We start from the raw sequence: 15780 nt of genomic DNA on the forward strand, positions 1-15780 counted from the left end.
CAGGTAAGAAACACGCCCGAAGCACGGTGCGGGAGTCGCAGTAGGCGTGCGGGGCTTGGCTGGCTAATTGCTATTTAATTAGCAGCCCGGGGGGCGCTTGGACGAGCTTGCACATTAGCTTCACTTTTGAATCGATACATTCGAATGGCACACTGTGACGAAAAAGGCTTTTCTGATCGTTTATCACAATTGCTTTTGCAGAAAATAGTGCAAAATAAATAGCAGGCTGAAGATGATATTGAAACTGTTGTAAACTTTTACCTTTTTTAATTTAAATATTACACGAAAATGCCATTGAGTGCCATGTTGTTAAGTATAATTTAGGCAAATGAGTAAGTTTATTTGTTATAGTAAAATTCTATAGAATGTTCAGAACAGAAACTACTAACAACATTAAAACTTCATGTTCACTTCGGTAAAAGTTCGGTTCGGTTTACTTTCCTTCACAAACGCTTAATATGATTAAGCTACTAATTTACTGTAAAAAGCTCGTTGCGCACGACTTCCTTCTTCAAAACGGCTCATTAGTGAACTTTTGGGGCCATAATTCAATTTTACCCGCTCCAATGTCCGATGTCCAAGCGCTCACCCCCATTAGAGAGAGCTGCCCACATCGAAACGACTGTTCCGCAACTAAATCGATCATTCAATTATCGGCGAGCTACACCACCACGCACGTGAAACGGTTGATTTATTTCGATTTCTGCAAATATGGTTCGTTTGATAGTGATCCGGGAGCAAACGGGGGGGGGGGGGGCGAGAACGGTGACACGGCCCCATCCCCGTGCAGCACCCGCCGAACTGTTGCTCATTAATTGCCTTCACAACAAGATACTAATGACTGGCGAACGAGTCCCGCGGCTGGCCGGTTGACACGTAGCCTGGATGGTGAAATGACAATGAAGCTTCTTCCGAACCCGCTCGCTACAACTTTCTTGATTGAGTTTTCTCTTCATCCTTGCATGTTGGCACTTTCTAGGACAAGAACATGCCACCAAGAGAGTCTTGGTGGATGAAAGAATTAATGTTTTTTTTAAATAATTTTTTATGTTTATAGCATTGAAAGCAACTCCAATGCTACATTTTTACCTCATTTACAGAGAACTCAACCACCATCACATGTTGTGCAAAAACATCCAAAGCATAGTGTGCGTGAAAGCACCTAGCACACAACCTCAAACTACATCACTGCCAGCTCTATAAAGAATCTAATAAACTTTGACATAAATTGTGTTCTCATCGCTGGAGAGTCCCTCCCGGAAAACAGCAACACTAATAAGGGTGTTTGATGGAAAAGTTTCCCTTCGCAGTGCAACAGAAAAAGAAGAAGAAGGATGCATTACCCACAAACACACTGGCCCAGCCACACTTCCCTCTCCTTGAGCATTGAGTTGCCGTCCATAACGACCACCTTCTGCTTCCACTAGGAAATATAAATCGGGAAAAACACCGCATTCATTTCATAAGTCACAAGAAGGCCAAAGCATTCCGGCAACGATGTGCCGAAAATCAGTTTCCCCAAGTAATGCTCTTACCACCTTTGCCGTATAGTTTCATTTGCACAGTGGCCACTGCACTGCATGCTATACGGGGGCACTTGGGTATTGGTTTTCAGCGTTCGGGTAGCTCATAATTTCTCACCCATTCTAGCTGGCGAACGTTTGGAAGCGTTGGAAAGTTTTCTCATTTCATCTCGAAAGGCACCCTTTTTTTTTGTGCAGCTCCTCCGGTCCCGGAAGAATTGCCCGGGTTTGGAATGTCCAGGGCGGTTATAAAGTTTTCCCTTTTGCGTTGCGTTCTTTTCTTTTCGGCGTGTTTTATCCTGTGTTAAGCTCTCTCGTTCTTTATTTCTTCTCTCTCTCTCTCTCTCTCTCTCGCCGTTGCACCCACCGGTCCGATGAAGGGCACACTATTTACTGGCCACAAAACTTATTCACTGGCCCTGAAGCGAAGTCGTGTTCGTTTCCTCTGCCCAGCTAGAGCGTTTTCCTCTCCGTTGGTGTGCAAACCACTGCAAGATAAACAGACGATGGTGAAAAAAGTATACATTGAAACCACTGCATTATTGCACTTTTTATCCTTTCTGATGAGTTTAACGTATCTCGTTTCTTCCTCTACTTTGCAACAGAATCACTGCATAACCTTGCTCTGCACAATCGCTAAACGAAAAATTGAATAAAATCGAATACTTCTGTTTTTGAACAAAAAAAATGAGCAAAAAAGGATATTATACTATTGTATTCCTCTTTCGATTATTTATCTTTCGATCTGTGGGGATATTATTGCTATGCATCGCTCTATCTCTCGTGCTGTCTAGCCTTGAAACCATACTCTTTTTCTCTCTCTCTCCCTTTCTCTCATTTTTTCCATTGATTTATTTTGTCCGTTTTTTTTTTCTACATTTCAAAATCTCGTTCTTACGGAGCTTTTGTTCAAGCAATGCTGGAAAACGATCCGGCTCGTTTGCTTTCGCTTCTCCCCCGGGGGGGAGCTAGCATAAATAAACCTAAACTAGAATGAAAGGTTTTCAAATATCATTCTCAAATCTTCGGGCTTGTATTAAAAACGCATCCCACACAACGAAACGAATGTGGATTTTCGATTTTGGCCCAATAAAACGGAAGGTCCATTTGCGACCCAATAGCGAAACAATCCTGCGCACTGACGTTCACAATCACGGTCCTAATCATTTATCGATGAGTTTGCAAAATGAATAGCTTCATTTTTTTTGTGCTATTGTTTTAATACTACAAACGTTCTTTTTTTAAGGAAAAGTTTCATATTATTACTTTCAATATGTTAGTGTATAACGATGCCATGGATTTTTGTTTCACACTACAAGCTTTGAAAAAGATGTTGTATTTTTTCTAGCTTTAATTTTCATTGTTTATAATATAAACTGAAGGTTTATAACAGAATGTAAATATCGCAGACTTGTGTTTGCTCTTCATGAAAGTAAAGGTTTCTGGCATTTCATAAATATTTTCCTATACTTTAACTTAAAACTCCACTATAAAAAAAAACATAATAATTGGCAAACATTTGATAATTTAATAAATTCCATTGAAAGAATTAAAATTATTATGTACATCCAAACGTGCAGAGATGCAATCAAATTCAATCCAAAATGAATCTCTTGCCGGTACTGCTTGCGATATGATCCCACATGTTGATGGAGAAGCATGGTTGTTTCTGTGAATTAAATAAAGTTTTCCATGGAGACGCCTAGTGCCTTGTTTGCTGCAACGTACTTTTCTGCGGAATTATTCAAACCGCTTAATTAGCATTTTATGGAAGCAACACGCACAAATAGAATCCTGCAAAAAGTTTGTGCATCTGTAAGTGCGTGATTATAAACCTGTTATTACAAACTAATGAAGGGTAACATACCACTCCTGGCCCACAAGCAACAACTTTCCCAAACCGTCTGTACCAATTTCCGCTTGCTAAAAAAACAACCAACCATCAAATCAAACAGCACAGATTGCGCAAAACCAGTCAAAAAGTCACCAGTTACGGCACATGGATTGCGTTTTAGCTTCGGCAGTAACACCAACGAAGAAAGGAAGGGAGAGAAAAAAGTCAACCCAGTCATGCAAAAAGCTACACCCGAGGATTTCGATCGTACGCTCCATCGAGCCGAGAGGAAATTAAATTTCCCCAAAAAATACGAACCAAAGCCTCGAAACGACCCGCTACGGTACCTGCAAACATGGCTCCACGCACAGCGGTTACACGCACCTCGTTGTAACAACAGTGTGTGTACGCAGGGCATCGACGCACTACGGGAACCAAGTTTTAATCGATTTTATGCACACTTTCCACACGGCATATGCAGCTTTATTTACTTTCCCGAGCGTGTTCCACTTGAGCTTGCAATGCATCCAGAGGCAGCAAAAGGAAGCAGACAAAACACGTGCTTTAAAAAAGCACCTCCACAGTAGCGTTCTGATCGGATGGCGTTTCATTCTGGCAATTTGAAACCGTACACCGAAAGCGTCAATACGATAGGTTGGTTTGATTAGGTTGGAAGAAAACAGGCAACGTTGTTCTTTTGAGCAATTTATTGTTGGATGAATGAATGAGTATTTTCTTTATCGCTGCAAATCATAACCATGAACCGGATGATTTTCGCCCGCGGGTAGTGGATGCAGACAAATTTTGCTTCCATGCGTACTAAACCATGCTGTTTGAAGCGTGAAGTGGCATTGGCACGTTTTTGGTAGTGAGTAGGAGTGTATGCTAAATGCTTGGCAAGCAGTTTGTGTGCATGCAAGACGATGAAACAAACTGTAGGAACACATTCAGTGCTGGCAACTTATCTTTAAAACAACAATTGAGATACAACTATCTTGTTTATAGAGCAAAGATAATAGCAAAGACTTCTGTAGAAGAGTATGATAATGCACTTCATTTTGATTGCAAACCCCCAAAAACGCTACAGCTGATGTGCTTTCAATGTGCAAAAAAAGAACCGTTCCTCTTGCAGTTGATTAAGAGAGCACGAGCACGATGATCCCATTATTCAGCAATGTCGTAAAAAACTAAACGTTTTATCATGTTCACTAAAAATGCAACGAACGTACCCTGGCCATGCCATGAATAATGCTAACGCTTCGTTTTTATTTATGCACTTCATCCAATCAACAGTGTCATACAGTTGAAGAATGTGCATGTCCTCCTATCGTCAACGGACATTCTTGCCGCCTTATGCTTTTATATAACGAAAAAAAAAACCCCGCCGGATCCAAATGAACCCATCACGAACCGCTGCACACGGATATACGGCATGCTGATGAATGGACGTGCTCGACATTTCGATTAGCGCTTTAAAATTTTTATCATCACTCAGGCGTAACATAAACAAAGAAGAAAAAAACACACACACTACCAAGCAATGCCATCGGCTCGCTAACTGGACAGACATGGGAAGCTAGGCAGCTAGGCGCAGCGTACACACACAAAAAACCTTTAGACCCCCATCAGAATGCTTTTTTACAGTCGTGCTTGTCAGCTTCAGATGTCATCATCATCATCATCATCATCATCATCATCACGATGACCATCCTTTGCGGGTGGACTTCGAGTGAGGCTTTCTACTATCGAAAGACATTTAATTTTGCTCCCGCAATCATCCACTCATCACGAGCGCACGTGTAGCGGCGCTGCTGATTGGAACGCACGTCGTTCACTAGCCAAACAAAGCAAAAAAACAACAACCAAACGTTGAAGTTGATTACTTTCAGTCGTTCCGGTTGAAAGTGTGTGGTTCCTACGAAGTGGCAGCTTTTTTGTGACATTAGTTCATTATGAAGTGTTAATTTCTACACGTGTTATCATCACCATTATGTATGCAATGTGTAGGAGAAATCAAAATTGTCTTACTTTTCAGTCACTCACGGTGTTAATATGTAAGATACAGTGCTTTAAATTGATTTTGAAGCATGCTTTCGGATGCAACTTGGTATTGTAACAAGCAAACCTTTACTGTTTCATTCACTCCATCCATTTTGGGAAGAACACAAAAACGCAAACAAAAAAACAGATACACTCGTAACTTGCATGCAGCATTCTCAAGTAATCGACCTCGTTTTCAACTGTTTTTTTTTTTTTGTATGTATGAAACCCATCACTAGACGCCAACGAGCCAGAAACACGAAACAATTTGCATGTTCCAGTAGGAGATTGCAAAGTACGTGGCGTGCCATTTTTTACCGAAATGCTCTACACTTTTTGATGGGTATCGTTCAACGCGCGAGTGATTGATTCGTAAATTGAATGGATGGAATGGTGCTAGTCGAGTTGAAGCAGCATGGCTGAGATCATGCACCATGGCACCGGGAAGGCAATGAAGATGCTGGATGAATATTTACCAATTCAATCGCTCGATTTATAAGCACAGTGAGGGATAATGCTTCAATTTAAAGCTTTTAGAAAGAGAGCAGCTTCAACTTTGTGCATTGAAAAAAAATGCATAAATCTCTTTGGAGTCTCAAGTTTTACAGTTGAAAAGGTTCAATTATATTATTTAATATATTAACATCTTAAAATTAATATTAATACTAACATAAGCACAAAACAAAAAGCGCTTCTATTGGCAAGCATAAATATGCGTATCAATTCTTTTCCAATATAGCAAAACCAAACGGTATTTAACACAGATGACACACGTTCGGCACGCCATGCATTAAAGAAAGCTTAACTTTGCCTTTTGCACAGCGCTCGTCCCACTGTATCAGCTAACCGAACGGAGCTAGCCTTCTATGTCAAAGTTCGCAAAAGCGCCCGGCACGCGTAATCCGATCGCAGTCGAATGGCTCTCGCTTCAGTTTCGCATTCAACCGTCCGACCGCCCTTGGACCAATCAGCCCGAAAACACGTTCCTGATGACAATTTAATTTTCATCTGTCAAACCACTACAACCGGACCACTGCCGTCTGAGGGTGCCCCCACCCTGGTGTGACCGCCACCAACTGCCAAATCGAAAAGCGACATTTATTGCTCTGCAAATTGGTGCAGCAGCCAAGGGCTGCGTAGAAACGATACGAGAATGACTACTGCTTAGCGACTAGCAGGACAACTGCTACAAACACGAGAAAGAGAAGGAAAGCAGTCACTAGCTGTTAGCGTACGTTCGTGCAAACCCCCGAGTGGCTTATCGAACGGTTCGCCCTTAGTGAGACAGCTGACGGGACTGATACACCAGCACCGCAACGATGTACAGAGCAACGCGCAGCGAACGCTTTTGATGTATTCAGTATGATTAAACCCTCATTATCGGTTTAGTTGGTGATAATTTCAATTTAATTGCCCTAAGCCGACTTAACGGTTGATTTGGTGAAGCGGGGTCACATCAAACGATCATTTCATTGTGGGTTATAATAAAAGGATATTTAATGCTTGGAACAAGACATGGTTATTGATTTTCATACATGTATTTATGTTTTAACGTTACCAAATTGTATTGAAAATTGAAAAAAAAACTCCTGTCAAATGGGAATTTATTCCATAAAATACAATAAATCGAAGCAAAAGAATGTGCGCGGCTCTTTACCTGCTGCCGAAACCCGGGATTGAACCGGGGACCTTTAGATCTTCAGTCTAACGCTCTCCCAACTGAGCTATTTCGGCTGATGTGTTCAGGTGTGCATTATTACCCGATGCAGCAAGTTGCGATTACGATTTAACTGCAACGATGCGCCTAGTTATTACCTTCCGTTCGCCTTATCAATGACTCTCAGTTACTTTGCGTTTGCCGATCGTCAACACACACACACACACACACAAACACACGGGTTTAATCACGCACAATTAAACGCAAGATGCTGCCCATAGCCCTGACGCTAAGCGGCATTAGGTCAACTGATTAGCAAATAGCTCAAAGAGCAACATGAGCAGCTATACACTGACGGACGCCTTCCAATGGGCGCTGTAATGGGGCAACAGTAGACGGCAATGGCTTAGCGGGTGCAATCAACGCAATCCGCTGCCAGCAAACGCCCCGAATCATTACCAGGAGCACACAATTAAGCTGAGCACTGAGCAGAACACACACTGCCCATCATCGAGGATGAGGATAAAAGTCAAGCGCAGTTTTGCTAGCTAGAATGTTAGCTGCCATGGATCTAGTCCGCCCAGCCCCGGACTTTTGCGAAGCAAAAGATCAAACAGCAAATTCCTCGTTCGTGCCAGCGCTGGTGCACAGAGCAGCCGGCAAATCGCTGGCCTGATAAGGCCTGGTGAGAAGATGTTTACCATTTAAGCTCTTACGCCACTGGCGGTTGGCAAGCGAACAATGCGCTGCTACTTGCGATATTGCCCTGGTGGAAAGAATCTGGCCGATGGGAGATGTGGAGCAATTAGGAAAAAAACATCGCCTCTACGCTGTATATGCTCTACACGTGGCTGGAGTAAGCATTAAGGAAAGGCAATTGTTTCTAGCACCGCTTCCTGAAGTCGCAAATAATCACTCTAGCATCACAGGTGTTTTTGCCAGCAAATGTCTTAAAATGAGCTAATCAATCTACCATCACTCAAGGCTTTAATGTGAATTAAGTACGTCGACAGGAAATTCACTCACAATTCCCATCAATTCCCACCAGCGCTGGATTTATGTTCACACAGCCCGTTATGAGTTGGGAAAAGTAGTTTTTGGGACATTGGACAGCTTTTTTTGGTTGAAACAATCCAATTTTCTTAAAAGCAACTGAACCGGATGGCAAGACTCAGCTGAGAGTGAGCTGCCTTCCTTCATTGTATGAGGTGTTTAGTGTCTTCCTCTGAAGAAAATATCAACAAAACAAACAAAAACACCCGCACACACACACTGTGCTTGCTGGAACATAATTTCAATATGCAACCGACTCGCCGGAACCGACTTCAATATCCGCAAAGTGTAGCAAAACTTTCACCGCACCGATTCATTCGCACCATCTAGCGCGGGCGCCCGATAACGGGTGTGTGTGTGTGTGTGTGTGTGTTTGTTTTTGGCGCACATTTCTCCCAAAACCTTAAACGGGTGCAGCAAAAACAAGAGCAAACAAAAAAATCGCATGGCCAAAATGCTTGCTTCGACCATCCACTACAATCTCTTGCAAACGTTCGGACCTGATCCTCCCGTTCGTGCTGGTGAGTGGGACAACGCGGAGCCAGTGAAAGGGTTGGTGTTTGTGGGGTGTGGTGTAAACGCGTAAGGAAATTTATCACTACCAGGTTAGTACTGCGCTGTAAATATTTTGCACTTGCGATCCGTGAACTTGCTCCAACGAAAGGCTGGCAGAAACTTCTCGCACCAAATCGTATCAGGTAATGGTTAGGCAGTAGGTTGCATTCTACTCTTAGCAACACAAGAAGTAACTAAAGAAGATGTTATTTTTGTTTGCTTAATATAAATCATGTTTTCTCGTTAAAAGGATGCAGTGTAAACATATAAAAATATTTGTAAAAATACACTGAAACCAAACACCAAACATAATCAATAGCAGTGGAACGTTGTATAGGTTATGTACTAAGAAACTATTTACAACACTGTCACTTTGGAAAATTTATACCAATTATGGTTCGAGTCACTCTATCATAAGTTTTATATAGGCCTTATTCATACTTAGGTAAAGCTTTTGTAATAAATTTCACTCACATTAAAACGAATTCTTACACTTTGTTCCTTCCGATAGATAACTCCCTTTTTATCAAGCAAACAAGCTGAACGTTCAGTTCCGTTATTCGGGAGCTTTTTTACACTCTTTTGCCAAGCATGTTTGCCCGCCCAGACGCAATCTCATGATATAAGTCACACGCACACACACACACACACGCACGCACATACCCCCAAAATGGTGAAAGAAGAAGCGATAATAAAAATATACATTCACCCGTACTATAAACGCCCGAAACCTCGTTGATAACGAGCTGGTGGCAGCTTTCAGCAAATGTGCCCGAGTTTTCTTCCTTCTCTGTATCGGCTTGTATCTTCTTATTGTGCAAGTATGTGTGTATGTGCATGTGTGTGTGTGTCGGTCTGATATTCGTGCTTTCCAGCTTTTCTGACACCTTGATCGTTTCGGTAACCGAATTGCAAAACTCGTAAATTTCTGCCACCAGTTAATCCTTCCATCGGTTGCATCCCGAGGACGCGAACGCGAACCGGGCGCACGAAACTTCCTGTACGCAAGCACGCGGCCAAACTTATCCGGCACCGAAACCGTTCCGGCCCGTCTACCCTTTTCCAACCCCCCCCCCCCCCCCCCCCGGGTATTATATTGCGTTACTTAACGCTTGCCCACACTCCCGTGCTTGCGTCCCTGGGAAGACTTATTTTCGCTGACGCTGGTGAAACTAGCTCGCCCAACAGATAGCGGGAACAGCAGCTGCTTTAAAGCAACAAGGCTAACAAGGCGATACCATTAATGCGAAACTGCACGATCTAATACTTATGGACGTTGCTTCAAAAAATATTGGTCCCCACCCCTCCTCCCTCTCACAGTCAAGCGAAACTTTTCCGCTCATCAGCACTAGGGCGAAAAGTTTTGACGACACAAAGTAATTCAATTAAAAGTGTCCTCCAAAGTCTTTCGCTACATCGGCTCGAGGCTTTTTTCCTATTCATTCTTCCTCTTTTAGTCTCTCTCTTTCTCTCGGTCTAAAAAAATGTTCATATCTAACCTCCAGTTCCTCTAATGGGCGAGATGAAGGACCGTGTAACGAAAAAGCCAATTTTTGTGCCCCAATTTGTAAAAGGATATTTTACGCTCGGCACCACACCGGTGGAATGAATTCACTCTTACGGCACATTAATTGTCATTTAACTTATTACACACTCACGCTAGCACGGCAGGGAAGGGAAAACTTTCTCTTGGCAACTCTGTGGCGGCTCTGTACGACCGAGAAGTGAAGACAAAACGGCGGCTGCCTTCCACCGAAGAAAGCTCTGCTAATAAACTCGTGTACAGCGGGGTGATATTGCTCGCTGGCAGTGCCAGTTGCGGAGGTTTTTGCTTTATTTTTCACCTCGAATAGATACCACGATACGATGCATGCCACTTGGAGACACAGGGAGAGAGAGAGAGAGAGAGAGAGAGAGAGAGAGAGAGAGAGGGCAGCTAATTTCAAATGATTGGAACAGCTCCAAGTGCTGCACTGCTCGGTGCTCATTACCATTTCCAGACACCAGAGCGTCACCAGCATGGAAGAAGACAGCAGCACGCCATTTCGAAAGGTAGGGATGGCGGAGAGGGAAAGTTATGGTGTTGAACTTACCAAGCTCAAACTTGGCTCAAAGTTTCACCGAAATACACAATGGCTGGTATTATTGAATCCGTTCGTAGCGGGAACGTACGGCGCTCACATGAAATTCTAGGGATGGCAACACATTTCTTGAGCCCGCTCTTACAACGCCGCTGTGAATAACTGTAGCAACCATCTAGTAGGTTAGGAGAATGAGTGTCGGGACGTACGCCGCCGCTACGAACGGATTCAATAATACCAGCCAATGGCTTGCTTAATCGGAGCAGCAGTAGCTAATATTGCAACGTTCATTCCCGCCTGCTACGTTGCCTTCTTGAGCTTTTGCTGAAAATCCTGCCCAAACCACACCCTTTGGACGTTAAATGTTTGATGGGCTTCATTTTGTTTCTTCACAAACAAAAACAAATCTTACCCTGCACGGTACAGGGTGGGAGAAAACTTTTAATTCAAACATATTTTCCACGAAATCAACCCACAACACTTCGATGGAAATTTTGTGCCACCATGCCACTAAAAAAAAACCTCCATTCAATGGCAAGTATTGTGCTTTCCACGGTATTTTTCCCGTGAAAAAAAAACTTGCTTTTTTTGTTCACAAAATGACCGCAAAGAGCTGGAACCAGTGCGTGCGTCCGTGTGTAAGTTTTCTGTATTTAAATTTTTGCCTAAATAGTAACATTTTACCTTTCATCGCTCCGAGCTCCCTGCCCTCCTTTCAGGGGTCACAGCAACAGTGTCCACAAACAGTAGACAACTGGTGAGTACCCCGTTTTGCTGTCACCAAGACACAAAAGCACTGACTGAAAAGGGAGGGCCACAGAAAGAATCGCTACCCACGTACACTTCAGGGGCGATACACAGAGGCGCAATACATGAACAAGCGACACAAAAACTTTTCCATATTATAGCACCCAAGCATCCTGTCCTGGTCTGCATCCTCCCCTTGCGTTGTAATGTTTTGACCTTGCGTAAACATTAAAGTGGCTGTTACTGGCGCACAGGGGAGCCGCACAATTGTTCATCCTGTGCTCGCTGGCTCACGTTTTGCGCGGGTTTTCCCCAACGAATACTGTCTGTGTGTGTTTGTGTAGGTGATATTTAAAGCGAAATGGAAATTTGAAACTAAGTAAACTTCTTTGATTTCCTTGCCGTGCTACAGAAACCGCCTCCACTGTCACGGGGGCGCTAGACTTTGGGGAAGATTGTGTCATCGTACGATTTTATGCACGCGATTTTGATACACATTTTAAGCCTTGGTCCCCAGTAAGATACCGTAATTTATGGCGTATTGTCTGGTAGAGTTAGCGCCAAATGTTTAATTTTTTTTTATCGTGATTAACCCACACAGGAAAAGGGGGAATAAAAATCATCAACGAACGTTCGCGTACAGATGAAACATTGCATAGTGAAGAACGTGCGCGTCACGCCATCTAGTGGCAAAACACATTAAGCACACTAGCTTCTTAACGATATCAGCAGCCACTGGAGCGGAAGGAGTGGAGCAAAGCGGACCATTTGTTGCTAAGGAAACAGCACCTAAACACATCCTATTCTACTTTACTCAACACAAACGCTGCACACGTTCGCCGGGAGGCGTAGATGCGGCGATCCATTTCTATTTCCTTAGCAGCAGCAGCAGCAGCAGCTCACACATTATGACAAACGAGCTATGGCTGACGTTTGCTTTCCACCCAAAATTCTAACCCAAGGTGACCCCGGCCAAAGCCATCACACTGTGTTCGATGCTTTATCAGCGCTGCTGTCCCGGGTCCGGCCAAACACCGTGCGCCATTTGGTCGATGAGCCGGAACGTACGGAATTCACTTTTGGATAACTGCCAATCATACGCATACGGGCAAACCGTTTCGTCGGCCAACTCTCGTTGGACCCGGCTCTTCGACTCTTCGACTCGCTTTGGTTTTGTTTGCTTCCGTTCCGTTCCGTTCGGATATTAACAGCTCTCGACGCGTTAACACGGGCCACTTTCGGCTCAGCAGAGTCGGACATATGTCGAGAATGGTCTTACGCTCTCGAAACGTCCGCCCGCCCCAAAGAGCATTTTCGGTTCTAATCGACCGGCCCGACAAAAAGGGAACCCATGTGCTGCTTCTGGGGATGGATGTATGCTTGTATGTGTTTAGATGGCCTAAAGCCTCAGTAGGCTCAGGAAGCTGGTACTGAAAATAGAATTTCTTTTCCACTATAGAGGCGAAGAAGGGCCCTCGGCGATTAACCTCTATAGTCTCCGCCCTTCACTCGTTTGTTATGCTCACTTTCATCCACTCACTCCCGTCTGTGGACTGTGTTTGACCATCCTCGGAGGGGGGGGGGGGGGGGGGTTTAAGGTTGGTTGCTCATTTCTTTCTACTTTTGGATTCGATTTGCGGCGGATCCGGTTCCTGTGATTCCTGTGTTCCAAAGCGATTTCTTGCCCTTTCTCTACCTCTATTCTATTAGTCAGTTCGTCGTCATCGATCTCTCTACACGCGCGCCATCGATTTCATGGTTGCTTCTGAAAACTAACCTCAAAAAAATCTATGCCGAAACCCGGGATTGAACCGGGGACCTTTAGATCTTCAGTCTAACGCTCTCCCAACTGAGCTATTTCGGCTGCTGCGCTATTTCCATGCGAGTGAGCATTATAACGCTCGAACCAAAATGCAACCAGTCGTAGCACGCGATAAGCACGAGTCAATGCACGAGCTAAACAGTAATTTACACACCGTTGCTTACTTTTGCAATTCAAATTCAAATAAAAGTTCAACTCCCAGGTGCATCGATCCGTATCCACATTGTACATGATAATTGGCCCGCGGCTGCGGCACGTGCGCTGCAAGTTTGGGGCCCATGGGTAGATAAAAGCAACATTAACACCAAACAACAAAGTAGCACAACCGTGTGCTGTGTCACGTTCGGTGGTACGGTAAGCGATTAAAGTTAGCACACTATCAGCACTATCTGCCCAAATCGCGTTGCCTCGCCAATGGCATTTACCGGGTTGGGTAGGGTGAGCGCTACTCGTTCATTGCCAAGCGCGGCAAATCGCTGAGCAGACATAATAAATATTTATTTTTACCTCGAATCGATTTCATTTCTTTTCGATCGTTCCAGTGTTGCACTAGCCTGGTTTGTATTAGAGCGAGTAAAACAGTTTCATATTCAAGTGACACCTTTCTAACAGGTTGTCAAGTCTGTTGGAACAGATATTCCAAGCTACCCAGTGATGCCCATGGCAAGGGCAAAGTGTATTATCACCATCTCCCAACAACATATTTCGATATTCGAAATAACAGATGAAAACTGATAAACCCTTTATTTCGGGTGTGCTGCACGAAGCCACACATTTCGCGCCACAACTTCCATTTCATCTCTGAACCGGTCTGTTGGTTGTAATATGGCGCATGATTTTCCACCGAAACCGCGCTCACGGACTGAATGTGAACTGGCATTGAGAGAGCATGATTTGCGAGCACCGTGCATTGATACACATCACATCGAAAACAAATATGTAACTTTGTTTTGGCCTGTTCAATGAAAAAAAAGATAAAACGCTCCCACTCGTACCGTGGGCTGGAACCAACGAACCATAGCGATGGGAATGTAACATTTCTGCCTACGGCAGTGTGCTAACGTAATGAATATTGGAAAGTACTCCACAAACAGCTAGCCTACGCTCACCGCGGAAGAAACGTTCGAGTGGATGTATTGAAAATAAATATTTGCAAGCTCGTGCAAGCTTTGCACTGCATCAGAATATTAGAAATAAGGCGAATTGACTATCGAAAATATTCATGCTAACAGAATCGTATTTTTGTGCAAAAAGAAAGCAAGGCATTTTCAAATTTTGATTCCTCCTACATGCTTTATCCATTTCTTGGTATTCATAACTTTCCTTCCACAACTACATTTCTCACTAAAATTAATCTTCCCCGTTCCAAACGAAGGAAAGCATCCTCCCGGCCCACCGCGCATGCTGCAAACCATTGTCACGTGGTAAAGCCATTTCTTCGGGGCTCTTCGGGTTAATACTGCCTTGCAGCTAATAATATTCACATACCGAATTCCGATTTCCGATTGGTGAAAGTGAGTGCCTAAAGTGGCACTTTGATTTGATTTTTCCCACCCGAAAAAGCCAGGTTCACGAGAACAGAGTTTTTTTCTCCCCAGGCCCATCGCAGGCATCCCTTGGACTGGGCACAAAAAACCCGTGGGCAGACTTGTGAATTCATTCATATATTAACTTTGAAATTCAATATGTATGTATGTACGCAGCATCCACACCGGCAACGGTGACATCGGTGAAACACAAAGCGAATGCCCATCCGCGGCATAGCCGCGGTACACAATTCCTTTTTCCAAGGCCAAGGCCTGCGACGTAAACATGCCGGCAGTCGACAATGACGTGTGAATGTTATCATCACCACACCAAGCGAAACGATCATGTGGAAAGAAGGGGGGAGAGACGTGTACAATGCCACATACACACACATCCAGACAGAGTCAGAAAAAAGGGGCCAGAGCGTGCAGGATGTGGCGAGAAAATTCCCAGAGAATCCAATATGCGTCTGCAAGAGGCAACATTCCACATTCACGCCTTCTCGATAGGATCTAAGATAAGGCGTCCGGTGCCGTACGCGAACCCACTTTGAAGGAAGCAGGATGAGCAGAAGACAACGGCCAGACGACGACGTGTGGTAGATTTATGAATGTCACCCCACGGGCGCTGGAAAGTTCTATCGTATGCCTGCAGTGGTAGGTACTGGGTTCCGGGCCACTCGAACCACCCGACATCAGTTTCACATCAGCCGGAGCTAAATTGGAGGCAAGGTGGGGCTGGCATTTTTGTTAGTCTCATTGTTTGCTGAAGCCACATCTGTGCGATGTCAGCATTTGATCCTGCCGGGTATGGCCAGAAAGCAGTAGATCTTAATCTTGTTTCTTCCGAATGAGCGATTCTCGCAAGGCCGAAGACAGGCCACCAGACGTTGCTCCTATTTCGCAAAAAAACACACACACACACACACAATCAATAGCAAC

The 15780-nt window shown here is 44.1% G+C and overlaps 2 non-coding genes across 2 annotated transcripts; both read right to left on the reverse strand.

Moving 5' to 3' along the window:
• Positions 1 to 7058: 7058 nt before the first annotated feature.
• Positions 7059 to 7131, reverse strand: Trnaf-gaa (transfer RNA phenylalanine (anticodon GAA)). Its single transcript has one exon. It is a non-coding gene; the product is annotated as a tRNA-Phe (tRNA).
• A 6150-nt stretch (positions 7132 to 13281) lies between these two features.
• Positions 13282 to 13354, reverse strand: Trnaf-gaa (transfer RNA phenylalanine (anticodon GAA)). The gene has a single exon. It is a non-coding gene; the product is annotated as a tRNA-Phe (tRNA).
• Positions 13355 to 15780: the final 2426 nt, after the last annotated feature.

This window comes from Anopheles gambiae, chromosome 2, assembly GCF_943734735.2.
Source record: "Anopheles gambiae chromosome 2, idAnoGambNW_F1_1, whole genome shotgun sequence".
Classification (NCBI taxonomy): Eukaryota; Metazoa; Arthropoda; class Insecta; order Diptera; family Culicidae; genus Anopheles; species Anopheles gambiae.